The 13,897-nt window shown below is 42.3% G+C and overlaps 1 protein-coding gene across 3 annotated transcripts in view; it reads left to right on the top strand.

Moving 5' to 3' along the window:
• LOC142383867 (genetic suppressor element 1-like) overlaps nucleotides 1-13,897 on the top strand; it is a 38,683-nt gene that overhangs the window by 8,607 nt on the left and 16,179 nt on the right. The window contains exon 1 of one of the 3 annotated variants that reach the window (XM_075469661.1): nucleotides 8,682-8,810. The exons of the other annotated variants lie outside the window; for them this stretch is intronic. The gene's annotated coding sequence lies outside the window, so the exon portion shown is untranslated. Of the gene's footprint in view, nucleotides 1-8,681; nucleotides 8,811-13,897 lie in introns of those variants that run through there. 3 annotated transcript variants of the gene reach the window in all.

Here is a 13,897-nt window from a genome sequence, read left to right on the forward strand (position 1 = left end):
CCATGCTTCCCACTTCTTATTTTTTTCTGCTTCTCACTTCTTACTTCCTTATTTTGCTTTTTACCTTGATAAACATGCCAGATAGCCTCATGTGTTCACTGGTGGGTCCAGACTCTTCGTTTGAGCTTTTATTTTAAAGAGGACATGATTTGTTGCATGTGTGCAGTACTGTATGTGCGTTTCAGTGGGTGGAAAAGCCGCTGGCACGCAGTCAAGTCTGTGTGTTTGGCCATAATTCTTCTCTGTATGTATGTGTGGGGTGCCTTTGTGTGCTCACGCAGGAGGCTGAGATGGGTGCTGCCTCAAAGGAAGCTGCTGTCAGGATCTCTTGTGTTGTTAATTGTGTGCGTGTGCATCTTTGTGTGCAATCGTGTGCATGTTTGTGCTCACTAGCGTGTGCCGATGAAAACAGGGTCGCGGTGCTCCACCTCAAGGGCAATGTTATTAATGAGATGAATAAAAGACCATGACAACAGCTTGATAACATGGAAGGGATAAAACACACACACACACGCACGCACGCACACACACACACGCACATCCTGTGGAAGCTGAATGAATTTCTCCTACCAAGACAAAAGTCTAAAGAAACTATCTATCTTTTACGTGTTCCCACCTCCAGAGATGGTGAATATCAACGCAAAGCAGATATGTAAAAGAAAAGAAATGAATAAATCAGTATGTTTGGTGATGCCTCACCCAGAAAACAAACAAGTGAGCAAAAAAGCAAGCCAACCTAATTGGTAAAAGAGCTGGTGTCACTAATTAGCTCTTAATTAAAAGAGGATTCACTCAAAGCGTGTGTGGACCCAGCAACGCATACACACTCACACAGGCAATCATGTCCTATCTGTGATGTTTACATTCATTTAGAGCAAGCAGAGAGACTCGGATCTCACATGCACGCACACATTTAAACATAAAAATGCAAATACACACACACACCCATGGAGCCTGTCTGCTCACTGAGCTGGGTAGATTGGGATAAATGCCAGCAGATTTTGACCTGAGGATAACAACAACTCCTGGTAGTTCTCTCTCTATTTCTACCACACACATTCACACACACACACAGACATGACATGCACATACTCACAGTAAACACATACACCGACAGTCAGAGTAAAACTCTAATAAGCAGCTCTGTGTATGATAACGAGCAGATGGAGGGAGGATAAACCAAATGAAAATACAGCAGCTGAAATTTGCCGGCATTGATATCTTTAACGGGGCGGTATACATATGTATGTACATATGTATATGGGAAGAAGACATATATATATATATGTATACAAATATATACTTCCATAAAAATGAAACACAGAGAGAGATCCTCAGTTTTCTGTTTCTGCTGGTCCTGCACCATCTGCATGTTTACAAACCATGTCAAAACATAATTGATCGAACGTGTCAATTTGTGTCCATGTGTATGCGATGAGTATGTATGTGTGTGTGTGTATGCAAAGTGTGTGGAGATTAGCCCTTACAGCAGTTAAATAGCAGCTACCCTGAGAGAGCATTTGTGTACTTCATAATACAGATTTAGGTTAACACATGCCTCCTTTTGTGTTCACAGCGCTCCATGTAGCCAGTACGAGTGTGCTGCTGTCCTACACACAACCACATGCATGATCAATGATGTCGTTTCACTGAAGAGCCTGTTGATTACCCATGGGCATGGCTCTGTCTGCCACCTGGCTGCACCATGTTAGCAGTTTCCTGTGAACCTGCTAACATGTGACTCCACACACAACAAACAAACACACCCTCACATACTGTACATAGGGTGACTTGCAGCTCTCTCCTCTCAAACTCACCTGCTCTTCTCTGTGCATTTCATCCTTTGTCAGCAGCAGTTAGTTTGCTGTGAGGACAAGCAGGAACCTCCAATAGATCCTGACTTTAAAGGTGCAGTTCAGCAAAGAGAGGCAAAGCTCAGCTCTTGTGGAACAAGTGCCGCTACAAAACTATATTAGTGCCAACAGCACAATTATCAGTACTGACACTTTTTATCATTACATTTTGGTTGTCATGTTTGGAAAGCCTGAGATTTTATAGCATTAAGCTACATGTCATTGGCGTCCAGTGATTCATTGAGAAAAAAAAAAATCAAAAGTTCCCAGTGGTTAAATGGTGAGACTGAGCCAGTCTTTTCACACTCTCCATTAGTCTCCTCACCCTCCTTTCTTCTATCCTCCTGCTTCCCGCTCTGTCACACCTGATCACTGAGTGCTTCCAGCCCTTCCATCATGTCTCTTCACATTCAAAAATAGTACTTTCCCTCATTGTCTCTTGCTTGTCTCACAGGGACCATCACCAACCCAGTTTCACTTACCACAAAAGGACCCAGAAGTCCTTGCCAAGTGCAAAGTGCTCTGCTCCCACTTTGGCCTCACCATTCATGGTGTCTTTAATGTGTTTTCAAGAAACTGTTCCATCTAGAGTTAGGAGTAAACTTACTGTTAGTTGAGCCATTCATTTGTTTTTCATGATAATAAATAAAAATAGGAGAAAAAAAATTCTAATGCAAATTAACACTATTCAGCTTTTCCCCCTGTCAAACCACACCCAATATTTAATGCAATTAACTTCAGTGGGAGATTTCTTTCCACACAGTAAAACAATTTGTGTCATGTCTAGGTGGGGTGGAGCTCTGGAAAGTTGAAAAATTTTATATTTCTAATGTGACTGGAGGAAGTATATCCTCTGTAAATTAAGTAAAAAAAAATCCCATCTTGGTAGAGTGTTAAACATCGTTTTAATGCGGAAATGTAACCAAAAAATGATAAAAACATTTTTTAAGTGAAACTAAACTACTTGTGAAACAAATATAAAGTGTTCAATGCAAGACCTTTCAATACGTTCAATGCACGTATTTCTACATATGCGATCTTGTTCCGCCTCTGACTGCATTTGAATAATCTGCATATTGATGGCGGCTTTAATTGCCCGTGCCCAGGTAAGGGATCATGTGGTTAAGTGGGAGATCATAATTATATAAATAATTGGCCTGACCACAGCAAGCTGCTGCTCCCTGCCACCCATCTGGAGAGAAAGAAAAAGAGGGGGAAGAGGTTGAAAAGGCAGGAAAGGAGAGAAAGAAAGAAAGGAAGTGGAGGAAGGATAGAAGTGATAGAGAATTGGAAAAAAGAGGAAACAGAAATTCAAACAGCGTCATGGGATCTGATCAAGAGCTCCAGATCAGCTACTAAAAGGACTTGAGTCGAGACTGTTTTGTCATTAACATCTCAATCACTATAACTGAGGACATTAATCTGGCAGCAATCTAATACATAAGATCTTGCGAAGATGTCTTTATTCTAAAAAAGTATAGAAATGTAGTAGCGCTGAGATGCACACATGCCCACACGAGTGTGCGCACGCCTGCCACTGTATCCGTTGCACAGATGGTAAAGGCAGCAGCCCCTTCACACAGACAAAGGGAAGGTAATTCTCTCTGCAGGACGCGAACAGAGCTGGAGCTGGAAAAGAGCAGCACACATCAACACTCCCTTCCCTGTTTCCTCGTCTCAGCCCCAGGCCAGCAAACATCACAGGGGTAAACTGACAATGTGTGCATGCACAAAATGTGTGAGTGTGTGCTGCTAAAACAAGCTTGAGGAGGAGAGACGGGGAAAATGAGAAAAGGGGGCAGAGAGGGAGAAAAGAGGGAGAGATAAAATGAGAAAGAGAAGGAGAGTGCAGAGAGGGAGGAGGTAATAAACAGGATTAGTGCTTATCTTTACAGCTGTGTGTGCGTGCGTGTGCGTGTGTTTGTGTGTGTGCCTGCATGTGCGTTTTGCCTGAGGACAGTGACTGACTCCAGCATTACCTTTGCCAGTACGTCTCCATCCCCAGGTATCTGTTCTCTCAGGACTGCATCTGCTTTGTGTGTGCTGGTTCACATTGTACTCTATATGCGTGTATATACTGTATACTGGTGTGTGCGTGTGTGGATGTGTGTGTGTGCATTGGAGGGGGGATGGGTGGGTTGGGCCACAGTCACTCTGTTTCAGTCTGAGGATGCAAGTTTGTGTGTGCAGAGGTGAAATTAATTAGATTCAGAAGTGTGTATGATGTACCAGTAAATCTCTTCTCAGTTTGTGTGTGTGTGTTTGTGCACGCTGTTGTGCATGGTGATGGTGAACATGCCATTGTACACTATCTGTGTGTGTGTGTGTGTGTGTTTGTTTGTGTGCAGCTGCCTGAGGATAAAGGGTGCACTCACCTCCTTGTTGCCTTTGTAGTTTGTCTTCACCTCCTGAACTGCCATTAAATCTCACTACAGAGTGTGTGCACGTTTCTTCGATGTTTAATGTGTATGTGTATGTGTGCTAGAGAGAGAAACTGATTGCTCAGGGGGTGGATTTAGCTGCTGTTTTATTGCTTGTCCAGCCACGTAGCTCTATTGTATGTGACAGTGTTTCGGTTTGTAATCTCCTACCTGACCAGAGCTAACAGGCTGCTTTAGCTTCTCACTTTTGTGGGATGGGAAAGCAGGAATACATTTAAATAATCAGGGGTTTGGGTTCATGGCTGATATTATGCTCCAGTGCTTTTGTAAATGAGCATCTGCGTGTGTGTTTGTGCGTATATGTTTATGCGCAAGTGAGCGCATCTGTTTTCAAAGACATCTGTGGATGTCTTGGTGGATTGTTCTTGCTATAAGTATCCCCAGCACTGTTCCCCTCTTCGCCTGAGATGGTTAGATGGTGCTTGTGCGTGCGTGTTTGTGTGTGGCTGTGTCTGCATACAAATGTGCGTATGCTTGCCAGCGTGATGGATAGAGGGCTTTATGAGGGAAGAATAGGCTAATGACCAGGTCTCCAGAGTTAGTAAGATTCCTGAAGCTATTACGGCTGGAGTTCATAATGGCCTTTGTGCTTGGCTTTTTTACACGCTGGTTAATGGGGGATCCTACAGTCACCTGGCCATGTGTAACCCACCCAGAGAATACACACCACTGTGAGCTTTGACCCCCACTCTGCACACAGAAACACACAAAAACAAGCAGGCGGCACATTTTCGATCAGGCGGCTCAGTTTCTCTTTCATGCACCTGCAGTTCACACACAGGCATGTGCACATTTTACACTTTATCTTCCTCTTTTTCTCTCTGGCACACACACACACACACACACAAGGAACTATACAACCTGTATAGGTCACAAAGGATGGAGGTGAGACACCCACCTCAGAGAAAACTGAGAGCGTCTGCCTGCAGTGCACAGACAAACCATAAATCATGTCAGGCTACACTAGTCTCTGCAGACACACACATGCACACACACACACACACACACACACACACACACTTACTCCCCCTCTTCTCTCTTGTGTGGGTCTGAGAACTAGAGAAAGGGATTTGGGGATTATCGGGGAGCCCCTCTTCTCTCTTTTCTTCACCATTGCTTCCTTCAGTACTTGTTGTTTTCATAGAGGGAAAAGTAGGAAAGAAACTGGCTGCTAATCTGAGTTTCTGCACATGTGCACATGTGTGTGTCTATGTTTGTGTGTTTGCAGACCACGGTGCCTTTTCATCTCTCATCAGTGGAAGGCTGGTATGTGCGCCTCTTTCATTGCTGAATGGATCTCAGGGAAAGACTTGAGGGAGACGGTCGATTCATTGAGGAGAATATTAAGGCTGTTTGGGACAACTGTGTATCACTCTGTCTTAGGAAAGCGAGGAGAAGACAAAAAGAAGAGGGGGTAATGAAAAGTGAGAGGGAAGAGAAGGATAGACAAGGCAGAAATCTGCACTCTGAAGCGCAAATTGATGCAAAACAGCTGTTAAATAGCTGCAAAGTGGAGCAGCTGCTTGGGAGACAAGAAGAGAGGGATGGAAGATGAAGGGATGAACGATCAAGAAAGACACAGACAGAGAAGCCCAGGGGACATGTTGAAATATCAGACTAAATGAAGCAGGCTGAGGGAGCTTATAGCACATGATGACAGATGAATGGTATTGAAGATGCTTATTGCTTGGTTCTTCATAAAGCGTGTTCATAAAATAATGGTTATCCATACAACACAAAGTCTTTTAAAATGTAAGATGACTTCATTTGAATGCAATTAAAGGTAATACCTGTTAAATTGAGTGACAGCTTATCAAACTTGTAAGTTTGACTCTTTTTCTTTTTGTTTTGTTTTTACATTTGCATAAATTGATATTTCAAAGTTGAAAATGGATCAAACTGTGACTGGTTGCTATCGAAGGAGTGTGAGAGACTGCGAGAGCGCCACAGAGAATTATGACCGACTGCTGCGGCTGCCCTCAACTGCGGAGCGTGTTGCCACCATTGTTACCTTGAATCCAGATGCACAGAACAGCTATTGATTTTTAACTTACTTTGACGCTTAGTGTTGAGATATAGATAAGGAACACAAGAAAGGCCATGAATTAATGCAGTTATGTAGTCTTTAACCAGTCCCAAAAGCAGAAAAAGGCCAGAGAACACAGTGGAGCATTTACCGGCTTCTTTAAACAGGACTCAGTGAAAAAAAAAATTTTTGGATGCAAATTCAGCAGGTCATCGAGGACATCAATTTAAATCAATATTAATGGTGCTCAGTTAAAACCAAAGCAAACTGAACTGTGCTTATAAACCTAAAGTGATTTTTTTTAGGATATTGTGCCTGTCTGAGTATACTTATACTATAATAGCTCCACTTCCTTTGCATATTTTTTGTAACTTGATATGGAGTCAGCTGCTCAAACACACATTGCATATCATAACTTTTTGAATTCTAAACACAGAACGTTGAATGTTTTGGGAAAAAATGCAAATGAACCAAATATCTATATTCAAAATGTGTTCTAGAAATGCGTTGGTCTACTGCACTTTCCTGTAGAATCAAAGTTTTTTACATTTACAGGAATTCTGTTTGCATCTCTTTTGTGTTGTTGTATGAATGATTCACATCATTGTCCAGCTAAAAGACCCAAGACCTTTACCTTGAACCTGGTAGTTTTCTTAAACTGTGATACATTTTGACAATCTTATGATTTTATCACTCCTATAAAAAAATGTCACTGCCTCTTATAACAAGGTCTTGTTTGGTTTAATCTGTGAATAAAAATGGTCTTCGCGTATATATAGCATCAATTAACCTTTGCTAAACTCCACAAAGTGCTTTACAAAGTGTTTCACCTGCAGACACTTTGATAGTAGAAAGGCCAGTGTACAAACAATGTGCAGAAATGAATAGACAACCTACTCTATCTGCCTCAGCCACACAATTTGGGCCAAAGCTCTGCAAAGATTTCATGAGTTCACAGAACATTATCATTCAAAGACTGATGCCCGTCTATGAACAAACACTGACTGCTCAGCACCATATCCTGAAAGCATCCTTACTGATCTAAATCAGTCAAAAAGAATCTGAATCCCACTCTGTCTCACTTGACGTGACTTGTTAAAGCAAAAGACTTGAGACTAACCTCTCTTCTAATGTGGAAACACTCATGTCTGTCGTATCTAAAGGCGGTGCTGTGCAGGATGTCATCATGAACCGTATTGTAGGGCATGAACAAAAGACTAATATGACAATTTATGTATGGCAATGCTGTTATTTCACAATATATAGATATATTTGTTTAATTCAATTGAATTCAGTTTTATTTATTTGGCGCTAAATCACAACAAACGGCATCTTTGGGCAATTTAAAGATACAATCCAATTACAGTCCAATTAGAAACAATAAAATAAAATCATTATCCAATTAAATAGAATTAATGAAATTCCAAATTAGTCCAATTCATACAAACCCAATCAAAAAATTTGCTGAGCTAAGGAGACCCTCAGATTGAATCCCCTTCCCGGGCATATATGAGAGAAATTCTGGAAAGAGAAAAACTCTCTTTTAAGAGGAAGAAACTTCTGGCAGAACCAGAATCAGGAAGAGTGACCATCTGCCTCGACCGGTTAGGGGGTTGAGAGGACAGGAAAGAGGGGACAACAGGCACCATAACACCAGGCCAGAGACACCTGCTGAGAAAGAGAAAAGAGAAACACAAGTTAATAACAAAATGTCATATATGTCATATATACATGGAGAGTAAAGAGAGCAGAGTGAGGGGAGGTCCCCCTGCAGTCGAGGCCTATAGCAGCGTATGGGATGCTTAAGGGTCACCTGAGCCATCCTTAACTATAAGCTTTATAAAAAGGAAAGTTTTAGGCCTAATAAAGGTACAAAGGGTGACTGCCTCCTGAACCCAAACTGGCAGCTGGTTCTACAGAGAAGGGCCTGATAACCGAAGACTCTGCCTTATTTAATACTGTGGATATATTTAGTTATAATCTATCTCGTTTTGTTTTTACTCTTATTTAACTCAGTATTAATGATAGTAGCAGTTAGTTATATGCTGTGTCTTAATACTAGTATTATTGGTAATTAGTTAAATAGGGTTGTTAGTGCCTCTGTACCAGTGTGACAGCAGGAGGAGCTGACTTGAACAGGTCTGATTGTCTCCAGTGGACAGTAAACACGTCCATCCTGTGAGGTATCTGCAGTGTGGGGCCTCATCATCCTTCCCTCCATCCCTCCATCTCTCTAGGGAGCATCAGTGGAGCAGGTGCTCGCCCTCCTCCTCCGCCTAACCCCCTCCCTTCATTCCCCTCCCCTCTCATTCTCCGCCCCCCCCCCCTGTCTCCCTCTCAGAGGACAGTTAATGAGTTGTCCTTCTCCTTTCCACATCTCAACACTGTGTTTGCCATCGGAGACATCAAACAGAGTATCGTTGCACACAGAGCCGGCATTTGTTTGAGTAAAGATGCGCGGAAGCCGTGGATTGTTTTTTTGCTGAAGCGGTAAGTTGTGTGCTCTCTGTTGTCTTTACCACAAATGTCTTTGTTTGCTTTGTTGTTGGTGGTAGAGAATGATAAGGTCTTTCATTCATGGCCGGATAAGGCTTTTTGAGTTGTGGCACTGAGTGGTAAGATTATTCCAGCGATCTCACTTGTTTTAGTCCTGACTGCGTCAATATACTTTAATGCTGTTTAATTTTTAAGTGAGTTTATATGTGAGTTTTGGGTGGGCAGATTCATCCTCAGTTTACACTTTTCCTTGTATCTGTTTTATCGACCTCAGACAGATTGTTTTTTAAGTGAAGTCTGAGCTATTTTTGTTCTAAATAGCCAAGGTGAGGTGTGTGATTGAGCCAGTCGGAAGTATAGTCAAACTGGTTCATCTTGAGGGACAGTGCGATGACAGCAGGAGGAAACAGCTGCTGGTTTCACCCTTTAAAATAAAGCGTTGTCTGAGTGTGGCACAGTGAGGTTTACAGTGGTTAATAGTAGCAAACTAAACAATGCGCTGTTTTGTATTGTTTTTTTCCGTCTGAAAATTAAAGTTTTACCCCATGTTTTCACAAGAGAGACTCTTATTCTGAAGTCAGAGCAACTCACTTCCGGTCTGGTCCAGGTTTATGTGCGCGTCTTGGCGCAGCTGCAGGGGTTGGAGTGTTTGTTCAGTGTCTTTTTCTTGTCAAACTTGTCAGTGATCAAACACGGCCCCTGTTTGCCCAAGGTACACTTCATGGATAGAAGTTCAGGCTTGAAACACAGCGGTGTGTCACTCTGTTTCTCCATGATGGTTTGTCTCTGAGACAGGGGAGTCAGTCGCTCTTTAATCCGGGACCTTTAACAGCGACTGTATTGTTCGGCTGAGATAGATGCCGCCGGGCGCATTAGCAGCAGTCAAGCGGATCCCGTCGCTTTTGTGTGTGTACACAGCCCGCAGGTGGAGTTCAACACACACACACACACACGCACACACGCTCCATGCACCATGTGCTGCTCCTGACCTGCCATAGACCAGCTGCTCAGCAGGGGTTACTGAGTAAACCTCCAATCTCTTTAATTACCTCCTTCTCATATAGAAGCTGTAAACTCAGGCTCCACTGATCATGGCTTCAGTTCACCTCAGTGTTTTTGTTCCCCTTCACCGTGCAAATTATGCCATTGGTCAGGGAGCTTTATGCAAGTCAACAAAAAGTATGGACCATTTTATTTTTTTTAGTGGTAAAGCTGCCTTTCTATTCATATATATATATATATATATATATATATATATATATATATATATATATATATATATATATATATATGTATATATATATGTATATATATGTATATATAATAACTGCAGTATTATGATAACCAGACTCTCAATTATGGAGATTTGCTGCTTTTCTTTAATTTAATTTCAAATTTGACTCATTCGCATGAGGTTTTGTAGTTGGACCAACTGTAGCCTTGAGTCCTCAAGAAATGCGATAATGATTCCTCCAACAAGGTGCGAGTCAAGCCATTAGACTGTCTGTCAGCAAAATTACAAAAACTACTTGGCAGAATTTCATGAAATTCAATTGGAGGGACCAGATCAGCAAGGGACCAGATCACTTTTTTTCTTTTGTTTTTCAATATTTTCCACTGATTAATCAAGAAAATAGGTCCTTCTTAATCCTGGTAACAGCATTCGACTACATAATCTGACTTTAGGGCCATCTGGTATTATTCCGTGGATTACACAACAAACAGTCAAAAGCAGGTATTTAATTTGCTGGAGAGGACAGGTGATGATTGTAACTACTTCAGAGGCTGCACTGCTTTGGCATCATCTGTTCAGTGATAATATGTGAAGAAACAGTCCATAATATTCATCAAACCTTGCTTTCTCAGAGGTGGCCAACAGTATCAGCTCTGCTCTGATTGGCTGACCCAAGCGGCACCTCGAACAGCACGCTTACATGTCATTTATCATGGCAATAGTTGTTTGCCCGCCATCTACCAGCATGCACCTCAGTTACACAGTGGTCTTTATAAGTAGCTAGCACCTGCCTGAGAGGAAAGTTTGTGTGCATCTGCTGGTCTGTGTGTCAGCATACACCTCATGTTTATTCAGATGGTTGAGGTCTAGCCACAGCGGTGTTGGCACCTGGTGAGCTGAGGCTGTTAACAGTCTGACACGACCCTCTGAACACACACACACACACACACACACACACACACACACACGCACACACCAAATAAAAACCTGCGAGCAGCAGTCAGACGCAACCAGGCCCCATCGCAAACTGAGGCTGAGTAAAATTGGCTTACCTGAGATGCTTTTATCTTTTTTGCATCATCTCCGTATCAGAGAGGCAAGGCTGAGCCACACACTGCAGAGGAGATCGATTGCACAAAGGGGAAAAACGAAAAATAGCTCAGTGGTAAGAGACTAAAAAAGAGATTGTGAGGAGGAAATGACAAGGCAAAGAAATGATGACACGGACAGATAGAGAAAAACATGAGGTGTCCCAGGACAGGTGCTATTTAAATCCTCTTTCTGCAACTGAAAGACAATGACAAGATGCTTGTAGACAAGTACACTGATTAGAGAAACAGAGATGGGGTCACTGAAGGAGGAACGCTACCCTGCAGCCAGCAGGAGGTGGAAGGCAGAGAGCTCAAAGGAGAAGAGAAGGGAGGAAGAGCTTTTTAAAAGTAGTCATGCCCTGTTTGCTGACAGCCCACATTTCAGCTCTAAGCTGTTGTGGTGATAATTTATAGACCTTTCACTAACATCTTGACTTTGTTATGATCGCACAGTAAACAGAACTGCTCTGGCAGACTGACTGCTACACCTCCCAAACCTCCTCTATTGTTCTCGTGTGCCACCATTCTCTGCTCCAGCACGTATTTGGATGTTTTATTTTCGCCTTTTATTTTCTGCCGGACGTGTTGGTTATTACAGTTTGTGGTTTTTCTGCTCCATTTATCCCAGGACTATAAATGCGTGCTGGCTCTTTGCTCCCCTGGGGTCACATGCATACGTTTTGTGACGCACAATGCCTGAATCCTGAGTCAGCTAATTGCATTTCTCTTTGCACGCATCAGAGCAGACAGTTAGCATATGCGTGTCTTGCTTGATGTCACTGTCATTCTTTCTGTCTTTTATCATGATTTGTGTGTCATTCCTATGAGTGTGTGGGATCCCAAAGTGGGAGAGTATGTTCATTGTTTATGGTATGTAAGGATGTGTTAAGTGTTTCTGTGCGAGCTGCAGAGTGACTGGAGCTACTAAAGCCATTTAGCAGCCCCTGGAGTAACCCCGGAGACTGCTGTGTTGACGCCACTCTGACTGCTATTACAGACAAGTTTAAGAGGCTGTAAAACATTTGGCTACTTTTCCTCTCTGTAGTGTGTGTGCGTGTGTGTGCGCTTGAGGGAGGAATTTGAACAAGTCTGCCAGCTATTGTAGCAGCAGCAGTAGCCGTTGTAGCTATTTGCATCAACTGCAGTAAAACAAATGGAAAATAAAGTCTAAATAGAGCATATTTTGTGTGTGTGTGTGTGTGTGTGTGTCTGCGTGCACATTCATTATTGGTCTGTCAGGAAACTGTTCGTAAACAAAAATGAGGGTAGTCAATTTAATGTCTAAGTGTTGACACTGTAGCCGCAGAGGAACACACACATTCAGACATGCCAGTGTGATGAGGGTTAATGAGTAGGTAGTGTGTTACAACCTCTTCTTACACCCTAATGACCTATCCCTGCTTACACACAGAGAGAGAGAGAGAGAGAGAGAGAGAGAGAGAGAGACGCACACACACTGTGCTTTTCTTTAATGAGCTGACAGGGCAGAGCAGGTCCTCCCCTGCTGTCCTCACAGTCCCCCTGAGTCAAGTGTGTTGTCTGTTTTTGTGTAAACGAGCGAAAGTAAAAGAAGAGCAAGCGAGAGACACAAAGAGAGGTGTTAAAGACACAAGCTTAGACATGTCCTGTATCACTTACATCATGCTGAGCAGAATGTGATTGTGAACATGGGCGTGTTTGTGTATGGATGAGTGGAGGCGCACCCGGATATAATTTCCATTTTGGCAAAGCTGAGGGAAGTTTTATTAGTTTGTGATGATAGTTTAATTTTAGCCATGCCACTGGCTTTAGTGTCACTTGGTCGATGGATGACTCGTCAATTAGTTCAGAGTAAAATACTGGAAAAATGGATAGCCAAGACTATCCTCTGACATGAATGATCCCATGACTTTTTACTTTGTGCCTCCCAAAACGTTGTACATTTATGCAACAGTCCACTTTAAAACATGAAACATTCTGTTTGTATGGTAGATATCACAAATCAAAAGTTAGTCAAAACATTGTTTGTTTGTATATATAGCAGCATTATCTTGTCTGCATAGATATACTCAAGCTCAAATAGTAACAGCCTGACATTGGAGCGCTGACTGAAGGAAATAAACTATGCATTCTGGTTTGTAGACAGCCTTGGCTTCACTTTTGCTAACCAAAAACAATATGTAATTAAAGCAATCCTATTGTTATTCAGTCTGGTTTTAATATACCAATGACAGTCAATGACATTTAATACTTTCATGTTGATTCTTTTGTTATTATGTTTGTTTGTAACATGACTGGTGAAATTATGTTAGCGTGCTAACACTAGCCCTTAACTCGAAGCATAGTTAAGTTAATGCGTTGGAGTCCAAGATTTCCAAAAATGGCCGCCAAACAAAAGATAAACTCTTTTGTTTGGGTCAACAATGTGTCTTTCCTGTTGACACCATACTCGGGCCATATTCAGACATTTCTGTCCCAGCTTTGATCTGAACAGCAAGGTTCCTTTCTTCTTCTTCTTCTCCCTCCACCTCGCTGTGTTCTGATGCAGGGAGCTTTACCGCATCACAGCCAGCGCTGCTAGCATGGCCTTTCAGTCATGTTTACTTATTCACTCAACACTTTTTAAAAGAAGATTCCTAGAGAGAGTTAAATGTCTTAATTTGTTTTTAGGACTGTTGTGTATTTCATCCTCCGCCCCCCCTGCTGTTGAGGTCAGTGGTCAGAGGTGAAGGGTGAAAGGGCACTGTAAACCCCCCTATACACACACCCAGCCCCCC

The sequence above is a fragment of the Odontesthes bonariensis genome, chromosome 7, assembly GCF_027942865.1.
Source record: "Odontesthes bonariensis isolate fOdoBon6 chromosome 7, fOdoBon6.hap1, whole genome shotgun sequence".
In the NCBI taxonomy this organism is placed as follows: Eukaryota; Metazoa; Chordata; class Actinopteri; order Atheriniformes; family Atherinopsidae; genus Odontesthes; species Odontesthes bonariensis.